A 27,448-nucleotide genomic window follows, 5' to 3' on the forward strand; every position below is an offset into this window, starting at 1 on the left:
CTTTTTTAAAAGTGGGAGGACAAGTTTAAAAACCTGTTTTTTAAAAAAAAAACATTTGGGATCCATGTTTTAAATAGTCGGGTTTACAAATACCAGTAAACAGTACAAAAGCAAAGAGATCATTTTAAACCTATAATCATTGGTTAGACCAGATCAGAGAACCAGTTGGGTTTTTACGATAATCCAACAGCTTCATGGTCATTTTCATAATCTCCCTTTCAGCTCCTAAATTATGAATTGAATGCACTAGGTGCTGTAGGCCAGAGAGAATCCTTCACAATGAGTCAGATTCTTATCCATGCCATCACTATGGTCTGATTGTTTAAAACAGCAAAAACTTGGCAGAGACTGAAAGAAACAAAGACAACCCCACAATAGGCCTGTAAATAGATCAATCTTAGTCATAGTTGCTATTTAAAATCTTGGGCCATTTGAATGGGAACTTTTATGTTCACTGAACTGGGCCAACCACCTCCTACACAAAAACCGATATCCCCGGATACTACTGTCCCGAAGCCAATTGCAGGGTTCCTCCTGTTTTGGCTGAGGTCAGCTAACTCCGCAAGGGCCAGTGATCAAACCTGGTGACTTCTGGATCTGTATCGCACCAGGCAGTGCCCACGGAGCCATCGGCTTATTATTTTATTACAAATCACAAAATACAATCACGACTGCAAAAGAAAATAATATAACTACATTATAAAAATAGTTTATGCGCTACACAATACAGTAAAACAAAACATTAAATTGGGCTGTTTCAATTTACTTATTATTTATTGCTCACATTTCTTTTGAAAATCTAACTCCCTTAAATTTGAATCTCATTCTTGGATGAGTGTATATAGGTTTGAAACATACATATTGAATATGGTATTTGTCCCAAAATTAGCATCGTATCGTGAAGCATCAAAGAACACAAACTAAACTAAACTACAACAATAAAAACAACTTGCATTTATATAGTGCCTTTATCATAGAAAAACATCCCAAAGTGCTTCACAGAGGCGTGATCAGAATCAAATGCATACCGAGCCAAAAGAAGGAGATATTAGGAAGGGTGACTAAAAGCTTGGTCAAAGAAATGGGTTTTAAGGAGGATCTTAAAGGGGGAGAAGGAGGTGGAGAGACGGAACGGCTTAGGGAATTCCTTAGCGTGGGGCCTACGCGGCTGAAGGCACGATCGCCAATGGTGGGGCGAAGGGAGGGGGTGCACAAAAGGTCAGAGGAACTGAGAGTTGGGAGGGATTATCGGGCTGAAGAAGGTTACAGAGATGGGGAAGGGCACGCCTATGAAGGGATTTAAATACGAGGTTTAGAATTTTAAATTGAAGGCTTTGGGGAATGGGAGCCAATGTAGGTCAGCAAGGACAGGAGTGATGGGTGAGTGGGACTTGTTGCGGGATAAGGGAACCGAGTCTTGGATGAACTGAACTTTATGGAGGGTGGAGATGGGAGACCAGCCAGGAGAGCATTGCAAGAGGCAAGTAGAGGTGTCTAGAGGGCTTCAGCAGCAGATTGACTGAACTAGGGGCAGAGGCAGACAGGCAAAAAATACGTATGTTCCAAACATCACCTGGGAATAATGAAGATAAAATAAAAACAGCAAATTCATTAACATTTTCTTTCAGTCATTGTCAATTTCCAGCGTCTCTTCAGATTACCAGCTTTTAAAAAAAAATCTTTACAATGAAGTAGTTAATACAGGTACTTTAGAAATTCATCCTGGTCAAAATGCCACTTTTCTGCATTTCTTTCCCCCTTTTAAATATGTTCAAGATACAAGTACTTGTGGTTTGACCTAAGGTACTGACAGTAGGTAGTAAAGGAAAACCAATACAATTGCCTTCTAACCCTTACATCTGCCCCAGGTTCAAATGGCATGGAGGTGCCATATGAATTGTGTATGAATCATGCAGTTGTGTTACGTTTCACATGGTGTGTATTATGTGCCATTTTAGTTTGAATTGTTGTAACAAACCACACACAGCTGTGATTTCCTTGGCACCCAGAGCTACCTACAACTAGTCAGAATTCTTGGATGCCTTTGCAGCTCAGGTGGATATTTGGGGGAAAAAACAGATTGTTACAGTGGTGGGGTGAATTGTGCTGTGCAATATTAACTAAAGTGTTTATATGAAATTCCTTTGTCTGCTATTTTAAAAGAAGTGCCAACCCATTCTCTAGTTCCCAAAAGTTTATAATAAATGTAATCTATTAAATGTTGGTGAGACATGATTAGTCTTATTCTTTAATTGACTGAGTAGAACTTCAAAATGTTTAATCACATTGTATTCCAGCTTCAGAGTCTGGATTTTATCACTGCTGAGCCAATGGACAGTGAAATGTATGGCACTAACGCTATTCAGTAAGGTGCAAACCACACACCATATTTTTATTCTTCCCCATTTCCATGTCCTTGTGGGACGATTGATATCACCTTGATTGCAGTTTTCAGTGTCCCTATAAGGTTTGCTGTTGAAATTTTAATTAAACTTACATGAAGGCTTCTAACTTTGATGGGGCAGGGAATTCCAAAAATGAGTAGCCTGAAGATTCCGGTTGGACTGCTGTGCTGCCCAGGTGTGGTGGGGCAGGACTTTCATCCATTAGCCTGCCCCAGTGCTGACCCTGCTTCAAATCCCAGAGATGGGGTCATTAGCATAAAAGGGGCTGGCACCCACACCATTTACGGTGTTCCTGGGCATCCACCCCCCTCCCACAGGTGTGGAATTTAGGAGCGGAAACTTGCTGCTCTGTTAGGGAGGGAGGAGGCGGAGGAGAATGGCAGGCTAGTCTGGCTGAAGAAATCATTTAAAATCCTATATTGCTCCTTGGTGTCATTGATTCTTTCCTAATCCTGTTGATCTCTCTAAGATCGATTGCCTTTGGGGAATGGCATTGTGGACTGCACTTGCAGCAGCCGTACAGCAAGGAGAAATTTCATTTCATTTCGAGGATTTCATTTCACATCGTTCACCTGACGAAGGGGGAAGCCTCCGAAAGCTTGTGAATTTAAAATAAAATTGCTGGACTATAACTTGGTGTTGTAAAATTGTTTACAATTGTCAACCCCAGTCCATCACCGGCATCTCCACATCATATTTTACATTGGTCATATGCCCGGCGGAACTGGCAGGATTTCAATCTGGGAATGTCGTCCCACCAGTCCCAGCTCTCACTGTAATGTCACAATGGCAGGGGAGGAGCTGGCAGAAGAAAAGTCCGTCCGTACCACCCTCACCCCCCGTAAGAATTTCCAAATTTGGGTAGAAAGGGATAGATATTCAGCTGAGACTGGTTCCACCTTAAATTCCTCTCCCTGCCAAGATTGTGTGATTCCAATGCCAAAACTGGACCATAATTTCGGAGCTAATTTTTTCTCTTAAGACCTGGGAAGAAATTTTCAGCACTATTTTTGATCCAAAGACATGAAGGTGTTCCAGATATAAATGCCAATTAAATATTCAATTAATTCAGTGGTACAACTTTGTAGTTAGCAAGTGAGTTACAAAGCCATTATAGCGTCACATTACTCATTTTTTTTCATTTTGTTGTTAAGAAATCTGCTTACATTCCTCACACTGCTTTTCTGAAGCCAAGAGTCTGGGTGAACAATCTGTTGGCAAGTCTTTCCCAATACCATTCAGAACTAACTGTTCAAAAGTATGCAAGAGGGGGCACTTTCCTCCCATTTTCTCCCCCTACGCATTGGGAAGCAACTAATTAGTGCTTCTCATCAGTGACATGATTCAGACTACACATTGGTGTGCAGGATTGCAATGTGTCCAATACAACTATGAATATTAATTTTATTTTTATCTCTGTGTATATGCAAACAAAGTGAATCAAATTTAGCTCAAAAAGTTATATTAAAATGCAGAATTTCACTATCATTAGCTTTTTAACAATTAAATTGATAAAATATTATGATTAATTTGTGCCTCTTCTATAAACACTAACTTCTGCTCATTTCATATAGGCAATAATAAAGTAACACATACTGGTGTAATCCCTTCCCCAGAGAGCTCCCCATCGTTCTGAGTCAAATCAATTTGCACAACAGCCACTACAAACAGTGGCCCTTGGGTTCTAGTCTAGATACCCCGATACTACAGACCTAGCTCTCATGGCCATCCCCTGCCTCCTGTTACACCTATCAGCCCAGACATTTGTGCCTTAGGCAGTACTTACAAAGATCAGTCTATTAAACACTCAACATAAGATTAGTATTGTTCAACTAGCACTTTTTATCTTTGGGTGCTCTTAAACTTGGTATGAATTGCACTCTTGTTCGGCTAGTATGTGAGTCGAATCCACTTGGGCGTACTTGCTGTGAAATTTTATAAGCTAGGTCCATCAACTGCTGTCATTATCAGCACCTATTTTATCATTACAAGAACATCAATGATGATGACCACCCTTTCAAGACTGCAACATTTTTATATTTGGTGAGTCCATTCAAGCTCTGCTTTATCACATAGTTACAGCTACAACCACCGCAATTTTATTATCTCATATGAAACACATGTGGTGCATGCATCAGTGAAGAATATTAAAGGATAATGAAGAGGGGATTTTCTGTAACAATTCTTCTGCAGCAACAAAGCCCTACTTCCTTGAAATAACCGTCTCCTTAATAGTTATGACACTTCCAAAATTCTAAAATCATAAAGATCTGCATAGTAATCCCCTTTTTGATTCCCCAACACCCCTACTATAAGCATACTATAGAAGCAAAATAAATATAGAGTTTTCCAGGAATCTGCTCATAATCTGCAGATATAAAAGATCAGTTACAGTATGTACTGGAAGATACTACAATCTGGTCTGATGAGTGTCAGGTCTCCTTTTCATAGTTTAATTTTGGAGTACAGTGAACGTAGCAAATAGCTCAAATGATGACTGTATGCGACTGAGCACGATAGCAAGAAGGCAGGTATCCTGCAATGCTGCACTTTTCTGTGATCTCTGTTGTCATTTATAGAATTGTCTTTCAATGAAAACATTCATATATAAAGGAATATACCTTGCATATTTATTCCAAGTTTTTTTTAAAGTTTACAATTGCAAGAGTGAACTCCTAAGCAGCACACGAGACAGTTCATACTTGGTTCAGTAGAGTGGGGTGTTTTTACAACCGTCTTCCTTTTTTTTCTAGGTTCTCAATGCTGGACTAGTCCCTTAACAATTTCTCTTCAATCCTTGGAACGCTTGCTAGTGTTGACTGAATTTAAAATGGAAGCTAAATTTCTCTGACTCTTTTCAGTAATTGTTGCTAACTCCTCCAAAATCTGCACTTTCTTGAAACATGACTCATTTGCCCTTGCAGAACAGGTGAGCAAATGTCCCTTTATGGCATGGCTTTGAAACCTTGTTGTAATCCCACTTTGAGGTTTGCAACTGTGATTATCAATATGGGTAGATGCTAATGAAATTCTCCACTTTAAAACATAATGGACTCTGTGGAAACTGATCAGTACAATCAATTTGCACCAACTGCTTCAAACAGTTGAAACGTAAAACCTACAATACAATCTGATTTTGACTATTTAAATTTGGCTGCTAAATTGCCATAAAAGAAAGAACATGTATTTATAGAGTGCCTTTCACGACATCCCAAAGCACTTTACAGCCAATTAAGTAATTTTGAAGTGTAGTCACTGTTGTAATGTAGGAAATATGGCAGCCAATTTCTGCACAGCAAGGTCCCATTAACAGCAATGTGCTGTTTTAGTGATGTTGGTTGAGGAATAAATATGGCCAGGACTTGCCTGTTCTGCTTTGAAATAGTGCCATCAACCTGAGAGGACAGAACGGGCCTCGGTTTAACACTTCATCTGAAAGTCAGCACCTTCGACAGTGCAGCACTCCCTCAGTACTGCACTTGAGTGTCAGCCTGGATTATTGTGCTCAAGTCTCCGGAGTGGGACTTGAACCCACAACCTTTTGACTCAGAGGTGAACATGCTACCAATGAGCCATGACTGGCACAACTCCATTATTATAATTGGATCCTACTGTAATACTCAAAATTAAAGCAATGAAGAAATGGGCCTGCGATTTCATATAATTAGTAAGAACTCCAAACAGTAGGTATTCACTTATATTGTGTCATCAAATGAAACATAAAAAGTGCCAAAATGGAACTTATTTCTTTTTTACCATTATCTCCTTTATCTTCCTTTTTAAATGTCCTTTACAACATGCAGATTACCCACCAACAGGGCAACCTCTTCCCAACCTGTACAAATGCTGCCTTTGATCCATCTGTTTCGAGTTTATCTGCAAGGCCACATGGGATAATGTTTTCTGATTTCCTTACTCTGGGGAAATATGTCACCTCCTTCATCTCCTGTAAGCAGCAAACTGCAGGCAATTAACCTTTTAAATTTGAATTTAACATTCTGACAAGGAAGGCATTCACTTTCAAAAATCTCTATTATTAACTTGTTCAATGCAAAGCCATAGAAGTTCTGCAGATTCTGTGGAGATATATACATCTGGTTGAAATGTATGCCCTAAATTTTCCAAAAAAAAAATTGGTCAGTCTTGCTTCTTTGGCATTACATTATGTTATAAGGATCAGTGAAAATATACTGGCACAGAATTTATGCAGATCATGAATATTTACATGTTTTCTGCATGTTTCGTTGTAATGCACAAGCCTCAAGTTATCAAATAAAAATAATTATGACAAGATCTGCTTTACTATTTTGGAATTATGTCATCACTGTTGGTTTTCACATTGCTGCACAAATCATAAAATAGCCACTTGCTGATTATTGACCAATAGTATAAAATTACAGTTGTTTTCTCGAGCTAACAAAATGGCCTGACATCACATTCAAATGACCACTAATGTTGCTGTGATCGGCCTGCGATTCTTGTATATGTGCATTGGTCCATTACAATTAATAAACAGCTAGCAGAAGCAACTGGATCAATGAAGCACTGACACATTATAGACATATAGTGGAATCCTGCTTTATAGATCAGTGATTAGGCTGCTAATTGTCTTTAACTGTGAAGGATCCTGAGGGTGACTTCTGGAACATGTTGCCAGTACATGCACTGTTAGTGGTCAACAGAATGCTGTATGGGTTACTGCAAATGGAAGACATCTTGAGTTATAGAAGGTAGGTTGGGATCATGGGGATAGTGTATCAGTTATCTTGTTCCCCTGGAGCTTGCTTTGTCACCTATCAAGGGTTAGAGATGAATTTCTTGATTTTTTTTTTCCTAAATTGGCCTAAGTTTTTTCTCTGGTTTTCTTTTTACTTCTCCCAGGAGATTGCATGGCTGCTGGGGGTGGGATTGCTTGGGGTGGCGGGGGGGTGGTGGCAGAGGGGAGAGATGGTTCAATGGTGTGAGCAAGTTTCCACATGAGGAACAGAACAGCTTTAATGGAGCAACTGGTTTTTTGCTGTCTTTCTTTTTTAAATGTTTGTATTTTTCAAAGAGTTTATTTTCTCAGATATCATGTGCCACAGCAGAGTACAGAGAGGAAGTGTACTGAGGCCAGGGGGATAATTTTAACCCCCTAAGAACGGGTAGGTTGAGGGCGGGAGGCAGTAAAAATAATAGATTTTTGGAGTGGGACCGCATCACAGCTCCAATGTGCCCACTTCCGGGTTTAACCCAGACGCATTTGGATGCGCACACGCAACAGGAACCCAGAAGTCCCGTCCTCACTTAAAGCCGGCAGGCCAATACTTAAAGGGGCAATGTACCTCACTGCGATAGTTGAGGCACTTAATTTTTTCTGCATTACAAACGTAAAACAAATTTAACCTTACCTGTTCGGGATTCACATCAGGTGAAAGGCGGCGGGAAGGACCGGATCCATGAGGTGAGGGCCTTTATTGCACTGCTTGTGGGCCTGGAGGAGCAGGAGTGCTTCATCCAGGACCAACAAGCTCACCAGGCGCAACAGAACCCTTGCGATCGGCCGACTCCCCCTCCCCCCGCAACCCGATGTTGGACACCCCTCTCCTCCCCGTGCTGGATACCTTCCCCAGCGCCCACCGCCCATCCCCTCCACCTCCACCGACGCTGGACCCCCCCCCCAATTTTCTCTAAGGCCCCACCCAATGTCGTCCACGTCGCCCCACCTCCTCCCACCCCTCCGATTTCTTCCACGGCCCACGATCTCTCTCCCTCCCCCCTCTCCAATTAGCGTCTCCTTTCCCTGTAAATCTGGCTGCCTGGTGCGTGGGAAACCCGGAAGCACAAATACTTACCTTCAGTTGAGTTGCGATCGCAGATTGCGACACACTCATTTGACTTCCGGGTTCCCCACCTGGATATCTGCGGTCGCGCTGGGTTCCTGGCTCCGAGCTAAAATCATGCCTCAGATGTCCCATCAAATTGATCCTGAGGGCTGCTGAGAACACAAAAGGCCTGGAATATTTTAACCGTGGGAGCCTAACCATGGCCTAATGTGTGCTTCAGCAACTCTGGATCTAATTGCTGCAGTGAAAGGGTAAATGTAATGATTCATGAAATGAATCTAGTGTTAATTTAAAATGCATCTAGGAGCTTTATATTATTGATAAAATGTGATATATTGTCTCTGCTGATGACAAAAACTACTTCCGTGGAAAAATTGCCCTGCAGTTTTCACCCAAAGAAAATCTATAGAATCTACCAAAAATCCTGCCAATTTCCACAAAACCTATTGATAGTTAGTATACATACCAGGCAGAATTCTCTTGCCAAACACTACGCAAAAGGATAAGGCAACTGGACAATCATGATTTGAATGTTCCATTATATCAAAGAATTGTATATAATTTTATTTCAATTTGTAAGAAAGTAGCTCATTTTCAGGGCCATTGGTTTACTGTTCCTGAATAATTCAAATTCTGATTGCATTACATAGGATTCTGGGATTTTTACTGGTGTTTTGGGGATTGCAAACTGCTTTTCTGCCCATTTTTCCATGAAAACTGCAAACCAGGGACCTTGTTAATCTTTTCAAAGTATCTTTAAAGAGCCTTAAATAATATCCGAAAGCAGATGAAATGGCTCTGTGTTGCTCCTGTGTAAGAATACTCAAGAAATACAAACAGATGTTTCTCAGGGCTGGATGAAATATAAGAGGCAGGAACTTTGAAAATAAACATCAGGGTTAACGATTTCAGAAAAGCAGATAGATCACAGGGAATTAACTAAAACAACAATCTGGAAAGGAAGAGGTGGGAGCATATAATTTCAGGAAGACAGTTTCAATAACACGTTTAATTTTGGGCACAGAAGTGCAGTCTAATGTTGGTGTTTAGCTGGGGGAAACAGGGAAAACAACTTCTCCACCAGTGTTAATATTGTTAATAATTTGATGGCACAAAAGTAGGTTTGGCACTTGGAGGACGACTCTTTTTTACAAGAAATAACCTTCAGGCAGACATAGAGAAGTTAGCAGAATGATCACATAAGTGGCAGATGCAATTTAATGTGGTAAGTGTGAGGTAATACACATTGGGAGGAAAAACCGCAACAATCATTAAGGCTTGCGATTGCAATGTGCCTCAAGCTGCTTGCCCAAAGTTTTGTAAAATTTAACAGTAATAAACTGATTTTTGGTTGCTTGGATGCTAAGTAAGATAGGGTCACTGCTTGGCATCACCAATCCTGTCTTCTTTCTCTGCTGGCCATAAGGGCCCTAAGTGAATTGTGACCTGTCTTTCTCTTTTTTTTCTAGATTTGCCTGAGGACGAATAGCCAGGCCACAATGTATCCAGTACTGCCAGCACTTCACATCGCACAGCATCACTCACTCTCCCCCTCATGAAGACCAGTTCAGCTACATCTATCACGGGGGATTTAGAGAGTGAGCTTGAGGGGAGTGCACTGGGTGAGATCCACAGCAGAAGTGAGCAGGAACAGCTGCTGCTGGCAGAGGGATTTGTGGCCTGAGGGCCAGCTTGTGTTGCACCCTGGCTGAAGAGCTGGCATGTGTTGCAGCCTGGCTGGAGAGCTGGCATGCGTAACTCAATGTGCCTACAGCAGGACCTGGAAAACATCCAGACATGGGCTGACAAGTGGCTGGTAACATTTGTGCCATGTAAGTGCCAAGCGATGACTATCTCCAACAAAATATGTCTGAACCGCCTCCCCCCTAACTCTTAACAGCATCACCATTGCCAAGTCTCTCACCAGTAGCGTTCCTGGGGGTCATCACTGATCAGAAGCTTAAGTGGACCAGCCATATCAATACTCCAATAATCCCTGATGTTGGATATTCTGTGATGAGTGGCCCACTTTGTAACCCCTCAAAACCTCTCCACCATCTACATGGTTTAAATCAGGACTGTGATTGAATACTCACCACTGACCTGGGAGGGTGCAACAGCAACAACATTCAAGAAGCTGGTCAGCATCCAGGACAAAGCAGTCCACTTGATTAATGTCCTCCCACTGAACTAAATATCCACCTCCTCCATCACTGTGGCTGCAGTATGTACAATCTGCAGGATGCACTGCAGCAATTTGCCAGGCTTACTTCAACGGCATGTCCCAGTCCCGTGACCTCTACCACTGAGAAGGACAAGAGCAGCAATTTCATGGTAACACCATCACCTTCAAATTCCCCTTCAAGTCACACACTGTTCTGATTGGACCTATATCACCATTCCTTCATTGTCACCATGTGGAATAACTCTGTGACAACTGGTGAATCAAAAACTCTACAGCCACTGCTTCTCAGACAAGGAAGATGTTTGCACTTTGCTTGTATATTCTGGAGTAGGGGTACAGCTAATGAATTCTGATTGCCTCAGGTATATAGCTGGACTTGCCCAACATTACTCTGTTGTTCCTCTTCTTTCTCCAAAAAGAGATAGGGCTATTCTTAGTGGGAAAGTCATGATGTGAGGAAGTTCTTCATGCAAAGAGTGATTAACACTTGGAATGGACTTCTGGGTAGACAGAACCTTGGAGTTATTTGAGACAATTGGATGCAGTGATAAGAGGCCTGTAGGTTTGTCTAGATGGATGAGCTAAATGGAATGAAGGGCTTTCCTAATCTATATTTATTTTGTTATCTTACATTACTACAGTGTGACTATATATTAATCTGTAAAGCACTGTAACCCAGCTCCTTTGTCATCATGTGTAGATTAGTGCTGTACTTCCCATATCTGATGCTTACACCAGTGTGCACATTTTTCATGTGGGTTGTTCTTCATTGAAACTTGTGCAGTCAAATTACTCCAACTTGATGGCAGGCAATTTGAATGAACCAAGCCAAGAAAAAGGAAAAAAAGGAGCAATGTACAAAATGATGCCTAGTAATAGGAAAACTTGGAGTTCATTTCTAGTTATCATCTTCATCATTGGAGTAACATAGGAACATAGAAATTGCTAGATGAGAAAAGATTGAGTTCCATTTAGTTTGCCTTCTATCATCTTGGTAGTCACATGGTACAACAATAATGGAGTTCTTGACTAATCATGGCAATCAAGCTCTATCAATTATTCTACAACAGAAACAGGCATGAGGCAAGGAAAACCCCAGTAGTGGAGAGCTTTGGGAACCATAGATCCAAAGTCACCTGTTCCACCCAAGTATGCTACATTTACCATATGACATGTCTCAAATTACTCATGTACTGTAACCCAAACCATCATTTAATGTCATTAAATTGGGACCCTTACCGCTACCCACAGCCTAGTAGAGTGGGGAGACTTCAAGCTTCATTAGGAATGGGACACAAATGCTAAATTCAGAACCGTTCAAGGAATATACCAAGCCTATTCATGGGTAATTGTAAACAATTTTACAACACCAAGTTATAGTCCAGCAATTTTATTTTAAATTCACAAGCTTTCGGAGATTTTCTCCTTCCTCAGGCAAATGTTTCAAGATCTCCTTGAAGCCTACGCATTTATACATATTGAACAATAATACATGGTGTAAAATCGTCGAGCAGAAATTGATAGCCAAGTTCCGCACCCATGAGGACGGCCTCAACCGGGATCTTGGGTTCATGTCACGCTACACGTTACCCCACCAGCGAACAAATGTTATCTGTTTTTAATATAATGGGTCATTTGCTGGCTCTCTCTGCCTTCCGGATGTTTCTGCCTCTCTCTGTGTTTTTTTTTCTCTGTTTTTTTTCCCTGTTTGTTTTTTTGTTGAATGTGTATTCGGAGGTTCTGCAGGTAACACCTCTCTGTCTGAACACGGTGATTGCCTTGGCAACGGGCAGTTGCAGGGGCAGTCTGTAAACACCATGTATTATTGTTCAATATGTATAAATGCGTAGGCTTCAAGGAGCTCTTGAAACATTTGCCTGAGGAAGGAGAAAATCTCCGAAAGCTTGTGAATTTAAAATAAAATTGCTGGACTATAACTTGGTGTTGTAAAATTGTTTACAATTGTCAACCCCAGTCCATCACCGGCATCTCCACATCATGACTATTCATGGGTAGCACACATGGTGGTCCAAATCATTTAACTTATCCATTCTCTCTCAATATTTTTGCAATCCAATCATATTGATGGTTAACAGTGTAAACTGAATAACAACATTCCAACCAATATGTGTTCTATCAAATTTGGAATAAACATAGGGCTCGAAATTCCACAATCCCCGCTCCTCCACCAGAAGTGTGGCGGACGGGACTTCTGGTGGGACTGGGCCTTGTCGTTGACACCGTCTCAAATCCCAGCGACAGGATCATTTTAATAGTCAGGGTACTTGACCTGCACCTGTGGAGGCGTAACAGAGGTGTCCGTCCTCTTGAGATGGTATAAGTTGGAGCAGCACTGTGAGGTTGGGAAGGGCGGAAGATAAATGTGAAGAACATTTTTGAAATGCTCGTCAGGGATCAAAGGGTCAGGCTTTTAAAGGTAATAAATCCATCTGCATCTACCATCACCACCAGATCCCTTTCAAATTAACCTTTAGCCAGCTCTACACCATGCAAATTGTGAGTATGACACTTATTCCTTCTGTTCATATGCAGAATCTTTGTAGGGCTAGGTACTGTTCCCCAAGTGTTTTCAGGCTTCTGACTACACTACAGCATTAATTAGTATGTTTGTAGTTTTCTGGGTGTACTAGGCTGCATTGTAGCATTATTGCTTCAGGTTGCTTGCAGGTTCCTAGTTGCACGGGATTGCACTGCAGCATTAGGTGTTCTCGAGGTTCCTGGTTGCACTGCAAGGTTAATGGCAGCACAGCACTACATAACAGTGTTACTGAATGTGTGCAGTTTTCCAGCTGCACAAGACTGCATTGCAGCAGTAATGGCTGTTTGCGGGTTCCTGATGACACGGGACTGCCCTGCAGCGTTAACGGATGCATTTACGGATTGCTGGCTGAACAGGACTATATTAATGTAGCATTAATGGATGTATTTGTAGCATTAATGCGGGTTCTTGGTTGCACGGAACAGCATTGTAGAGTTAATGGGTGTGCTTGCAGGCGCCCGGTTGCACAGGACTGCGTTGCAGCGTTAATGGGTGAGTTTGCGGGTTGCACTGCAGCCTTTACGGACGGATACAGGGCTGCTCTGCAGCGTCTGCGGGCTGCGCTTTTCTCTCTGCTGCCGGGTGATGGACAGCTGCGCAGTCGCGCGCCGCCGTTTGGGCACGTGAACACGGCAGAGTGGCGACAGGAACGCAACGTGTGTGTGTGGGATTCACTGGGCCAGATTGTAATAATAAAAACATCTGGACGGGATTGTGTCCGCAGTTGATGCACGTGGAAATCTAAATGGACGTTTTCCCGTCCTGAAATATAAGGTAGGGTTTTTAAATATATATATATATATATATAATTTGAAGGATCGCGAATAATTAACTTTCCATCAGACGATGGTCCTATTTTTGCTGAAGGTTGTAAATATGAAAATCGTATTTTTTTCTGCCTAGAATTTAAACCAGTAAATTGGGAACAGAATACGGCTGTGTTTTGCATATAGGCTGTCTGCTTGTGTGCAGACCTGTTGCAAGTACTGTACCTTTTTTGTAGTTCTGCTGCAATGCAGTCTTTTAACTGAGGATGTCATGACTGCTTTTTGAGTGCAGATGAATTTGGAGCGTTCAGTACGTGCAAAGGATGCATAAGGTGGGCCTACAGTTTGCAGGAATAACATTAAAATTCTAGAATTGAATTGCATTGGAAATTCAATTTAATAATGAATGAAAAACGAATTATATATATATATAGTAGAGTGAATCCTCTATACTGAGTTAACAAAAACTTGTGTTTTGCATTGTTCAAGGTATTGTTTTTTCATCACCACCCTCTGCTCCTCCATTGGACCACCAAGGAACTTTTTAAAGTATGGAGTCTTTTTCATGTTAGGAAACATCTGCCTGTGTTCTCCTAACATTAAAAAATAGCAGTGGAAAGAGCAAAGATCTGAAAATGCATCAAAGCAGACATGTGCAAGGTCAATGGGTAGATTCCCATTGCGAAGTGTAGTTGGCAGACCAGTGTTATATTGTGCACACATACCTCAGCATGATCAGCAACATAGAGTTTTTAGATGAATTCACATAGGTAGATTAAATAGTGCTTCAGGTATGCTGCTGTACACTTTTTAATTAGCCTGTGTGTGGCAGACATTGGATCATTCTGTGTCTCTAAATGTACCTTTGGAAATCATTGTAAGAAAAACAAAAATATTTTGTTTCTGTTTAATATTTAATTCATGTTGTGAGGAGTGGGCACACCTCCTTATGCTGGAGCAAAACCCTTAAGCTGTGGAGCAAAATATTTATTTAAGCAAGCCTTTGCTGACAGCTTGCTCATGTGACCTAGCCTTGACAATAATTATGATCAGAAATGATCTAATTGTTCAAACAAGATTTGGTGTGCCCTCACTGTTCTATCACCTGATTAATTTTACCTATCTTTTGCCTCTTAATTGTTTGTCACTTGAGCGTTATGTCACATAATGCTTAACTATTTGACTGTAGGATTGGCGTAACAATGTTGTGTTAACAGCTTGCATTCTACTTGAAAGCCATTGGTGCAGGTGTGACAATCCCAGAAAAACCTAATTTTCAGACTAGAATCAAGCGCCTCACTGTTGGGCCTTCTCAATGGAATGATACATCACTTCAATTCTTACAACTGCTAATAGATAACAGGGAGCCCATTTTAAAGGCATCAGTCACAAATTTCATGAATTGTTAGCATAAAATAGGCTTTATTCTTATCAGGCCTTTGTGAGGAATCAAATAAAGTCGCACATCGTTGTACAGACTAACTTCTTTCAGTTTATTAAACTGAATCTATTTGAGACATCTTTCATTTTGAGCTAACTTATCTGGATAATTACAGATTGGTTGAATTAAGCTTAAAAAATAGTGTGTTTGAAAAGTGATACTTCCTACTGTAAAGGGAAATCTAGTTTAAAATGTCTCTGGTAATTTTTAGGAAGTTGTTCACAGGATCAACAGTTTCCTTTATCAGGCCCTGTTACATTATACCAGATGCAGAACGATCAATCGACAAAGCAAAAGAGCAGTACATTGTCTTTCTGGGTTAGTAGCCACTTTGTCAAGCAGCTAGAGTTTCTGTATGTTGGATGAAATGGAAGATTGCTCAACTTGACATTCCAGAGCGACACACATCCGTGCTCTGCACACGATGTTGATCTGCTTCTGGCCTCTCTCGTCCAATCCTACCTGTTGGCCTCAGTTCCTACCCCATCTGAAGGACTTCTGTCACCTGCTGTTTTACTACTTTGCTGAATCATTTTTTAGAAGCTTATTTCTTTCTCTTAATTGCAAAACTGAGTAATAAAAAGCTAAAGAAAAGAAAACGTACTTGCAGTGGGTTATTTTTCAGTGAAATTACCACACACTATTAACACATAAGCAAACAGAAGGAAAATAAGCATCATATTGAGGCACAAGTAATAAGTTGTCTTAACCTGATGATGCTCAGTTTCAATTACAATCCAGTCCAACGATGAATACTTTGTTTTGTTGATGTATGTTTGTATATATTTTGAAAGGGATATTTTGTTGATCAAGACTAGCCGGTACCAGAGAGATCAGTTTTTTAAAAAAAATGGTGTCTGGGGATAGTGGGAGGCAGAGTGCGGCCAGGAGGGAGGGAAGTGTGGTGGAATTGGAGCATGGCAGATGGATTATAGTTGCCTTTTAAAATTCTCATGCCAAGCTAGAAGTCTCGAACTGAAGTCTCCTCCTACTTCTGCGAGACTTCTATGGCTTGGCACCATTTTCAAATCCAGGAAATTCACTTCTTTTAATGCCCAAATTTTAAAAAAAATCAAATTTGGCGTCAAATGTCCACTACTGGGATGTATTTTTGGGGAAGGAGGGGAGGAAGTTCAGAATGTTTTTTATCTAAATATGTCTCCATTATGTCAAATTAAATCTGCAGTTCATACTGAGAGGTACATTCCGAGAAGTGAAATTGTTAAATTTGAGGTCTTAAAATAAGGTGATTACACCTGCATATATAACCTGATCTTTCATTGATTCAAAAGAAAAGGACAATCTATTAAAAACTTCCTGTTGCTGTGGCAAACAGCAAGCCTGATGCACGGTATACAGAACAAAGGAAGAAATAAGTTATATGCAATTATTTTAATATGACTATTAAATTTTCAAGGTAGCACTTTTTGAGGTTTTTTGCCCCTCCTCACTCCCACAAACTGTCACTTCTTACTCGACGGCTTTCACAGATGAGAGGACCCTGGACATTCCAGTACATCAATGACACTCGCAGACCAATTAAAGAGACTGTTTGCGAGACTGGGCAAAAGGTGATTTCCCCATAATTTTCACCTAGTCTGCAAGGAAAATGCCTGGCCTCTGACCATAGCTTCCTGGCAGTAACTTAGCTGAGATTATGAATCTAACAGTGCTGGGCATTGGGGGTGTTAACTAATATCCCACCTTACATCTCTCATCATACTACCTGTCAGTGTGATGGAAATCTTTCTGTTACATGTACTGGTAGTTGTAACCTGATTACAAAAAAACTTATGATCAGACCTCAATGTCTGGTATGCAGGTAACCAGTTCAGATTAGTGTCATAACTTTCTGATGCTGTAAGCAACAATTATCTTAGACCTTGGTGGGAGAACATTTTGCAGTCTGCTATTAATGAATTAAAAAAGAAAATACAAACCACTGTGATTAAGATTTTGTACTTCAAAATATCTCCGTGAAGGAACTCAAAGGCCTTGTGATAATACTGTGAGGAATTTAATCTATCTGGATGTTGCACTGTATTCAAACAATATGCTGGCTGCTGCCACGTTTTGACATACATGCCCCCACTTAATGCACAGAGTTTGCCAGGTCCAGTACCAAAGAGTGGGCACTGTAAGGGCAGTTAGTGCAGTCATGGTCTGAGTTGTAAAGGTCTTCTTGATAGTTATGAATATTTAATTGATTTTTCTCTATCATAAACTATGACTAATAGCTGTAAATGGAACACAAATTAATAATCCAATCTCAAGTCATATATCTATCTTAAGCTGCTTGATCTTTGCTCTTGTGGTTTGATGCAATACAGGATTTTGTTTCTGATGTTAGATTTATTAGGCAAATATTGTGAGCAAATGTCTTTTTTATTCTAAAAACAAAAAGTAGAATAAATATGGTGATGGTGACCCAATATTGTGTGGTTCCTAAATGACTGTTGTATTAGCAAATACAATGAAATGTAATACCTGTTAACAAACAAATTCACAGTAATCAAGACACCAATTGTAATCTAGACATTGGGGAAAATTCTACTGTTGGCCCCCTCTATTAATTTTCATTCATTATTTATTATAGACATGAGATTCATTCTTCAATGGTCAACATAATTTGCGATCTGTAAATAACAATCCGTTATGTTGACCTACCATGATGCAGTGCAGAAATTCAACTACAAAGTATTTGTTGTAAATTTGCTGAATATGTAGAGAATTGTCTACTTAGTTTGGGTGAAATCACTTTGAAAAATTGTGTACTGCGGAACAGTGATGCACTTTAATCAAATTAATTAGTTGATTACATTTTAATATATATCAACTATACTATAACAATTTAAAAACAGCTGCCTGCGCATTTTAATACAAACCAATTTGTGTCAGTGATCTGACCTACATACTACACTATAAATCGATAAAAGCAATAACAAAATTTATGGTAGCAATCATGCACAAGTGAAGTTGTTTATGGAACTCTCAGGGTTTGTTTAATTGACACAAGGTTGATAATTTTCAGTATGTTCAGCAGTGTACTTTACAAATTACAGTCCTTGCCTTAATCATTTTGCCAGACAGTGTGATTACACAAAAGCATTAGGAATAAGCTTAGGTTTGGGTTGTTGTGAAATTATCCTTGAATATTGTTTTTTTCCTGTTAATCACTAATAACATTTGCCATATTCTAATTATACAATTGCATACATCTCAATCACAGAATTATAAACATATTAAAATGCAGCATTTTTGTAAAGAGAATATATTGTACCTTCATCCCTTTGGAAGATACTTCTGCAAGGTGATTTTTTTTTTAAACATAGCACCTTTAACACTCTCTTGTATTAATGTCTAGCATTATTTATAAGAACAATAACATGCATTTATATAGCATATTTATTGTAGTAAATGTCCCAAGGTGCTTCACTGAGGCAAAAATGGAGCTCCTCTCCCTGGGCATCTGATGTTTAATATTGCGAGAGAGTAGGCAAGAGTGTCACTTTTTTTTACAACAAAAAATAATCCATGCTAAATTTATAAAGTTTGGCAGAGATTACCCTGCTACTGAACTCAGTATATACCACCTTCACCACTGCTGCACTGTGGCTTCAGTTTGTACTGTCTACAGGATGCATTGCAGCAATTCGCCAAACTTACTTCGATAGCACCTCTCAACCATGTGACATCTACCATACCATTGAGAAGGACAACAGCAGTAATGTCATTGGAACAACTTCACTTGCTTGCAAATTCTCTTCCAAGTCACACACCATGCTATCTTGGACATGTACCATCAATCCTTCCTCGTTGCTGGGTAAAATCCTGGAATTCCCTATCTAACACCATCATGGTAGTTCAATCATCACAAGGACTGCAGTGGTCCAAGGAGAAGGCCCACTTTCACCTCAGGGAAATTAGGGATGGGCAATAAATGCAGCTTGCTAGCTGTTTTTCCACAATGGATTTGTTAAGAGTTACTTTTAATACTGGGTTTGTAAAGCGCATTGCCACAAGTTTGAAAAAAAGAGGCTGTGAGACAATAAATAGTTAATCTGCTAATGAGGTATGATTCATGACCCTTTCCCGTAGACTGTGAATAATAAGCAATTCATATACTGTGAAATAAAGCAGCTGAACAGTTTGTGTGAAGTCTCTCATCATTTAGTGTTTGCATGGTCTGCCTTCAGAGAAATTGAGGAACCACATGTTAAAGACACCAATATCTAGTTCAGATCACAAGGGGATACTATTGTTACATTCCTGGTTTATGCTATTGTATGGTAAGATATTGGGTAGTACAGGCACACCTCTAAACATCATCTGCTCTAACTGATTATGGCAGTGACTAGCACCATTGTACACAAGAGAATATCTATGGCAAGATCTAAAATTTGTAACACCTCCACACACAAAAAAACCGAGATCCTCTATATACAAAACAGCAAGACTATTTGAGACTCCTATCTTTTCTACTTTATTCTCTCCCTTCTTTCTGCTGTCATCCTGCAGATTTTGACCATTCAGGGGGTAGTTTTTTCCAGTCCTCCAAGCTCGCAAACTAGAAACAGCTTGAAGGTGCTGAAGCACAAAAAAGGGAACCAGATGTAGCGCCATGGGCATGATCAAAGAAGCTCACAGGCTGCACTTGGCCCATGCGCCACCTCTTTGACATCACTGCTTTGTAGTACTGCACCTTGATCATCTCATGTGATGTGCAAATTTGGGCATTTATTTCCAATGGCTGCTTGCAGTCCCTCATGATTAGCAAAATACTGAAATACACTTTCTGAGCATGCTCTGATATTCTGCGCATATGGTTCAATTCTGATGTCTTTAACTTGGTTGTTCTGCATCTTGCTGACTGGGTCATGCTTCCTTACCGGCTTTTTCCTGTTCACTGGTGTGGGTAAGTTTACATTTTTAAATGTAATCTTGTTTTTTGTTAACGTTTCTGCTTGCTTTCTTTCCATAGGCTTTACTGCCTCTCACACCTTGCCTGCTTGTCACCCCTACTGGCCAAGCTCCTGCTGTTATATTTCCCCCTCCCCACTGACCTTGCTGTTGTCCCCACCAGACTTGCCAGCTTTTGTAACTCCAGGATAGCACTGGTGGCAATATTGCTGATTATGAATATTATCACCAAGCAGATGGGTTTACTGTAGGTGGAACAGAGGTAAAGTTTGTTGTGTGTATACATTTGTTGCTCAAGTGTTCTCGGTATTTCTTTGTGTCTAAATGTATTTTTCTTTATGTGCAAAGTTAAAGAAAGTTATTTTATTAAATTGAAGAACATTTGTAATGATAATCTAGTGAAATAACTTTTTTTTAGCTTTACAGAACACCTAAGTATCCTGAATTAAGATTTAACTAATGGAATGGATAAAGTATTTGATCTGTTCAGGTGCATGGTAGAAATAGGGTAACAAAAATGGATGTTCAGTAGATGTTCAGGATATGCAAACCTGCCCACATCTCATGTTCTTAAAAACAGATAGGAAAACAAATCAAAACAAGTAAACATTGATATACATAACAGAATAGATCGACATTCGGGAGTACATCCGATAGGATTCGGCTACATCGGTATATAGAGTCATAGAAGTTTGCAGCACAGAAGGAGGTAATTGGCCCATCACATCTATGTTGGCTGTTTGCTAGACCAATCAAAACTAATCCCACTGCCCCACTCTCTCCCCGTATCGTCCTCTGCTTCAAACATTTGTCCAATTTTTCCGTAAAAGATTCAGTGGTCTCTGTCTCAACCATTCCCTGTGGCAAAGCATTCATTCCATGCTTCAGTAACCCTCTGTGTAAAGAAATTTCTCCTAACCGCTCTGTTCACTCTCAGTGCCAGTTTTAAATTGATGACCCCATCCGACCAGAGGAAATAGTCTTTCCCTATTCATGCTATCAAAACCTTTCATAATTTTAAAAACCTATACTAAATCTCCTCTTAGCTTTCTTTGCTCCACTGGAAACTGTTCCAGTATCTCCATTTTCTCCTCAGATATAGTTTCCCATCCCTGGCATCATCATGATGAATCTACATTGTACACTTTCTATGGCTTTAGTGTCCTTTCTATAATGGTGCATCCAAACTGCACACAGCACGTTAACTGTGGCCTAACCAATGTTTTGTACAAATTTATTGCTTGTTTACTCTTGTAATCTGTGCCCCTATTTATAAATGCTATTTGCATTTTTTATGGATTTATATACCTCTGTTTCCATTTCAGGGAATTATGTATTTGAACTTCTAATTCTTGCTGTTCATCTACCACCACCTTCATCTTTCCACTGAGTGAATACTCTAATTTCTTGTTTTTCCTCCCAAAATGTATTACCTCACATTTATCCATATTAAATTGAATTCATAACCTGTCTGACTATTCTGCTAATCTGTCTGTCTTCCTGAAGCCTTTTACAGATCTCCTTGCTGTTTGCAAATCCCTTTTGTGTCATCAGCATTTGAGATCATGCTCCAGTGCCCAAGTCCAAATCGTCTATACATGCCAAGAACAAAAGTGGACACAGCACTGACCTCTGAGTTAGATCACTTCCAGCCCTTCTCCAATCCAAACATCCTACGGGGTCACCAATACCCATTTATCCAAACTGTTTGTTTATTGTCCATTGACCAACTTTCTATCTATGCTGCTACATTTCCTCTTGCACATGTGCCTGAATTTTTCTAAAGTCTCTTGTGAGGCACCTTATCGAGCACTCTCTGAAAATCCACATAGATTACATCTGTTGCATACCTTTTATCTGTCCAATAGGTCACTTCTTCAAAAAAAACCTCTCTTAAATTTGTCAAACATGACTTGCCTTTAACAAATTTGTGCTGGTTGTCCTTGATTAACTCGACATACAAACATATATATAATTTGTGTAGGTCATGGAGGTGCTGATCCCATTTTGCGGACTTCTTGCTTAATGATGTCTGATACATTTTGTGGACCTGAATGTCCTTTCACTTATGTACAGTATTACACTGAGTCATGTCCTTACAGTTTGTACGTTGCCATGCTTTATAGCATAAAAATAGACTGAATGCAGTGTTATACTGCCCCTTTTTTTAAAGTGTGGATTTGCATATTGAGTTTTTAAAATTGACTAGAAAAATTAGGCTCTCTGACAAGTAAGGTATTGTAGACATGTCATGAAATCTGTCAGGAGTTCCTCTTCTCTCAGCACACATTCAGGATTAAAGTTAATCTTATCCTTGTCTGCCTATCTCAATTTGTTCTGCAGAAAACATAGAATTCCTTGAGATTAAGGCTTTACAGGATGTCTATTGTTTAAGACAGAGATAATCGCTAGAAATTATTAAACCATCATACGTCTGAACCTCAATGGCTGAAAAGACTCACATGAATAATGTAATGTTTTGAAATTTTTTTATTGGAATTTAAATATCTTGGAAGTGCAAGCAAATGCAAAGGTAAAAAAGCAACTTTTGGCAGTGTAAAAGAATCATAATACCCTCCAACGTATCAAAGAAGGTGACAGCAAGAGTTGAGGATTTTTTTCTCCTGTCAACCTCGCAAGTAAGTTTGTAAATGTGCTCGTGTGTGTATTCAAATAATTTTGTATTGTGAATGAGATTCTTAATTCTATCTTTCATAATGTGTATGTGCTGTTATATATGTTTCTTTCAGGAAACCATGTGAGACAAGTCACAACTCAAGCAACTCAGTGAATGTCCGCATCATCGAGGCATCTATCCAAGCCAGTACGTGGAGTAGCTCCAGCTGCATCATGACAGATATGCTGAACAGCAAACTTAAATCACTGTCTCTTGAAATTGGTGAAAATGACACTCTAAATTAATGCACAAGTAAAGTACTTCTTGAGCAACAGTAATGATTTAATTGCGAAATGCAAATAGTTAGGATGTAGTGGGTACAAAGAGTGCAGAAATGTAGAATCAGGAAGCAAACACAGCCTCTAGTGTCTGGATGAACTGTGTGAGATTAGGTATTGTGGAGATTCCAGATCATAAGTATCACTAAGGGAAAAATCTTTTGGCCCATTTATTCCTCAAGTCATCAGGTTGAAAAGATACAGATGGTAAGGAATTTATTTGCTGAAGAAATCTGCAAATATCATAAATCACTTCAGGGGACAACACAAGTGTATGTCTTGCACAGTGTAGTACATTGCAAAGTGAAACCAACCATTCGCTAATATCCCATTTTGTTGGCTTTACAAAGTCTAAATTAATTGAATCTTGGAAGGATTCTTAAGTCTAGTACAACTTGTGCTGACTTTGCACATTTTATTGGAGAAAAGCTTCTTGGGTGTACTGTTGAAGATAAAGTACCAGTAAGGATTTTGATTAATGAAAGTACCAGCCTGAGCAAGAAAACCCAATTAATTGTGTGTGTAAGATGCTCCATAAAAGATCTATCAGAAAATTTCTTCCTCTCCCTCATGGAGCTTGAATCCACAGCATCAGAAATTGAGGAACATTTATGGCATGCATTGTGTAGCTTCTAGCTGCAGATATATGTTGGCATTATGGAAGTTATTTACAGCTGTTGATCATGACTTAAAGAGCAAGTCAAGATCCAAATAGAGAAGGCCAGGAAGATCGACTGCAGCATGAATAGTCTGAAAATTAGCAAAGGGTTTTGTTAATGATCTTGGATTGATGGTTGATTGTCTCTATGAAGAGTTTCTCAGAAATCCTTCAATTCAAAGTTGAAAGACGTCCTTTTGTAAAGCTACAGCTTAATAAGATGAGATCTTTTTGGAGAAAGTGTGTGACTAATGTGGTGGAGAAGAGTTGCGTGGGCTTTGTGAATTTTTCAGATTAAGGTTTTTTTTTATTCAGACATGGGATGTGGGCGTTGCTGGCAAGGCCAGCATTTATTGTCCATCCCTAATTGCCCTTGAGAAGGTGGTGGTGAGCCACCTTCTCGAACTGCTGCAGTCCGTGTAGTGAAGGTTCTCCCACAGAGCTGTTAGGTAGGGAGTTCCAGGATTTTGACCCGGCGACGATGAAGGAACGGCGATATATTTCCAAGTCGGGATGGTGTGTGACATGGAGGGGAACGTGCAGGTGGTGTTGTTCCCATGCGCCTGCTGCCCTTGACCTTCTAGGTGGTAGAGGTCGCGGGTTTGGGAGATGCTGTCGAAGAAGCCTTGGCAAGTTGCTGCTGTGCATCTTGTAGATGGTACCCACTGCAGCCACGTTGCGGTGGTGATGGAGGGAATGAATGTTTAGGGTGGTGGATGGGGTGCCAAACAAGCGGGCTACTTTGTCCTGGAAGGTTTAGTGAAGTAAAACACAAGTATAGGCATGTAAAGAGCTGAGGCCCACAGCTTTGCCTTCTCACCAGTCTTGGCTCAAGAAATTGTGAATGCAACAAACACATTTGCTGCTATTAAGCTGAGCATGAGTGAGCGTTCAAAGTAATTAATGTAATATGCAGAGGTCTTAGAACCAAACTGATTTCTTTGCAACCTCCTGTTTATTTTCATTGTTGGACCAGCTCTCCAAAAGTGGAACCCACAGAATTATATTAAGAAATGACTGCTGTCTTTACGATCTGATCATGTTACAATCATGAATAAATGACCTGCGTCAGCTGCTGATTTGATAGCATTTTGGATGCACTTTTAAGAAAGATTACGTTCCTTTTAGATTCTTCTTTTAGTATTTGTTTTACTTTTTAATTTGGCTGGAATTGGTTGCACAACTCACGATGAATCAATAGGCAATTTTCTGATTTTTTTATCACTGTGATACTTGTGTGACTGTCAGATGGTGGAGATTGGAGGAATCAAGAGTTGGCGAAGCAGACACCAGAGGATTTTGAATAGGGATCCAGGACATATTGAGGGAAACAGAAGCTCAGAGATTGGACAGATCTGGGGCGGGGGATGAAGAGATCAGGGAATTGGGAGCTGGGGGGCGGGGGGGGCGGAGATGGAAGGAACTTTAAACACAGATCTGAGGAATTGGAAGCCTGGAGAGCAGAGAATGGAGGAATTGGAAGAGAACATAGACTGAAGGAATTGGGAACTGTGGAAGTGGAATTGGGAAGAATCTGGAGCAGAGACTGGAGGAATTTGGCACCAGCTTGAGAGGAGATTGGAGGAATCAAAGCCCCATTATGACGGTCCTAATAGAAAGGGACAAAGGAATTTGAGTTTAAAAATAAACATGTGAAATAGATGTGTGTTCATTAATGGAGTGATTTCAGATTTGGAGAAATAATTTTGAAAAATGTGCATTATGATCTATACAAACTCATCATTTTCTGAAAAATTAATAAATTGATCTGACATTATGTCCGTCAGTCCAATGAAATACTTAAAAGTTGTGCGGCCAGGATCAAAGATTACATAAAACCAGATAGATGAATTTGCCTTCTTTAAAATATTCTGCTTCAACCACTGATTCGAAGGAGGCTGTGGCCTACCTGGGCATTTTTGAAACATGGCTTTGCATTAGCTGGAGTTATGCTCCTCTCCATGTGAGACTGGTCAGTCCGGCAATTGTTCTCCTTGTGTAAATACACCATCCAGAAGCAATCTACATTTTAGAGAGATAATCAGTGATCATTTAGTCAGTAGAGATTTGAAGGAGCGTGGTTGTATTTGGTCCAGATTTCAAAGCTAAGAGAAATGAAAAGGCTACTATAGGTGTCTAATTAATAACAAGGATGCAAGGGGAAGGTTTCTTTTGACACAAGACTAAAATTCGGTCAGCAGCAAAATAAAAGGTTGCCGAGAGAGAAAAGAGGTGAGATTAAGTCATTGGACAAATTCTGGTAAGTAACCTTTTATTTTAAGTTCATCCAACATTTTGAAGTAAATAATGTAGGTTATATAATATAATATGATGTCAACCATATAACTAGATAGGTAAACACAGTACATACCTGTTGTATTACATCCTTTATGGCTTGTGCAAAACTTGTGAAATTTCTTTTAGTCCACAGAAAAAAATATTTTTTAAGTTCAGTCTTATCCTGAAAGTTGATATTAGAAATTCCCAGATTGTCCTTTTCATATCCACACAGATGATTCTGAAACATCGCATTCCATATCAGGAGATCCATACTATGCTATCATTTGGGCTGTTGAAGGGGTGCAACATCCTGTCATTCTGTAGTTAACAGCCACTGCACAACAGAAAGTAGACATAGTCAAATGAACCATGCATCAGCTATATGAACCACCAGAGGGACAGCATGGAAAAAAAGATCCCTCACTTGTTCTGATGCAGAGAGGAGCATATCAGCAATAGTTATTCGGCACTACAATTTCACATACAGGAAGAAGATACTTCTAAGCATTCCAGGCACAGATGAGATTACACTTGTTATTCAGACTAGTTTCTGACCAATATGCATCATAGTATGCAAACTGACTGGGTTCAATTGGCTGATCAGTTTGGCTGCTTAATCAATCTGCTGGCACAAACCTTCTGCTATGCTTCAGAAATGTACCATGTTAGACCTCTCTCAAGCTATTAAATATAACCAGCTGATAGTGTTGTTGGGAAAGTTTCCTATGTCCCTTTGGCTGAGATGTCACTCCACTCCAAGGCTTTGCTGTAGTCATTTTGAGTAATAGTGCTTCTATCTGAGTTCAACCCTGGATGCTCAGTACATTTTTTTTATTCGTTCATGGGGATGTGGGCGTCGCTGGCAAGGCCAGCATTTATTGCCCACCCCTAACTGCCCTTAAGAAGGTGGTGGTGAGCTGCCTTCTTGAACCGCTGGAGTCCGTGTGGTGAAGGTTCTCCCACAGTGCTGTTAGGAAGGGAGTTCCAGGATTTTGACCCAGCGACGATGAAGGAACGGCGATATATTTCCAAGTTGGGTTGGTGTGTGACTTGGAGGCGAACGTGCAGGCGGTGGTGTTCCCGTTTACCTGCTGCCCTTGTCCTTCTAGGTGGTAGAGGTCGTGGGTTTGGGAGGTGCTGTCGAAGAAGCCTTGGCGAGTTGCTGCAGTGCATCCTGTAGATGGTACACACTGCAGCCACAGTGCGCCGGTGGTGAAGGGAGTGAATGTTTAGGGTGGTGGATGGGGTGCCAGTCAAGCGGGCTGCTTTGTCCTGGACGAGCTTCTTTAGTGTTGTTAGAGCTGCACTCATCCAGTCAAGTGGAGAGTATTCCACCACACTCCCGACTTGTGCCTTGTAGATGGTGGAAAGACTTTGGGGAGTCAGGAGGTGCGTCACTCGCCACAGAATTAGCCTCTGACCTGCTCTTGTTGCCACAGTATTTATGTGGCT

General features: G+C 40.3%; 1 protein-coding gene across 2 annotated transcripts in view; it reads left to right on the forward strand.

Moving 5' to 3' along the window:
- Window positions 1-13,620: 13,620 nt before the first annotated feature.
- The window catches only part of frmd4a (FERM domain containing 4A), a 521,753-nt gene continuing 507,925 nt past the window's right edge, over window positions 13,621-27,448 (forward strand). Inside the window, exons 1-2 of one of the 2 annotated variants that reach the window (XM_068005053.1) lie at window positions 13,621-13,749; window positions 22,854-22,927. The gene's annotated coding sequence lies outside the window, so the exon portion shown is untranslated. The remainder of the gene's footprint in view (window positions 13,750-22,853; window positions 22,928-27,448) is intronic. The other variant, XM_068005054.1, reaches the window with a different exon arrangement.

Source organism: Heptranchias perlo, chromosome 24, assembly GCF_035084215.1.
Source record: "Heptranchias perlo isolate sHepPer1 chromosome 24, sHepPer1.hap1, whole genome shotgun sequence".
NCBI lineage: Eukaryota > Metazoa > Chordata > Chondrichthyes > Hexanchiformes > Hexanchidae > Heptranchias > Heptranchias perlo.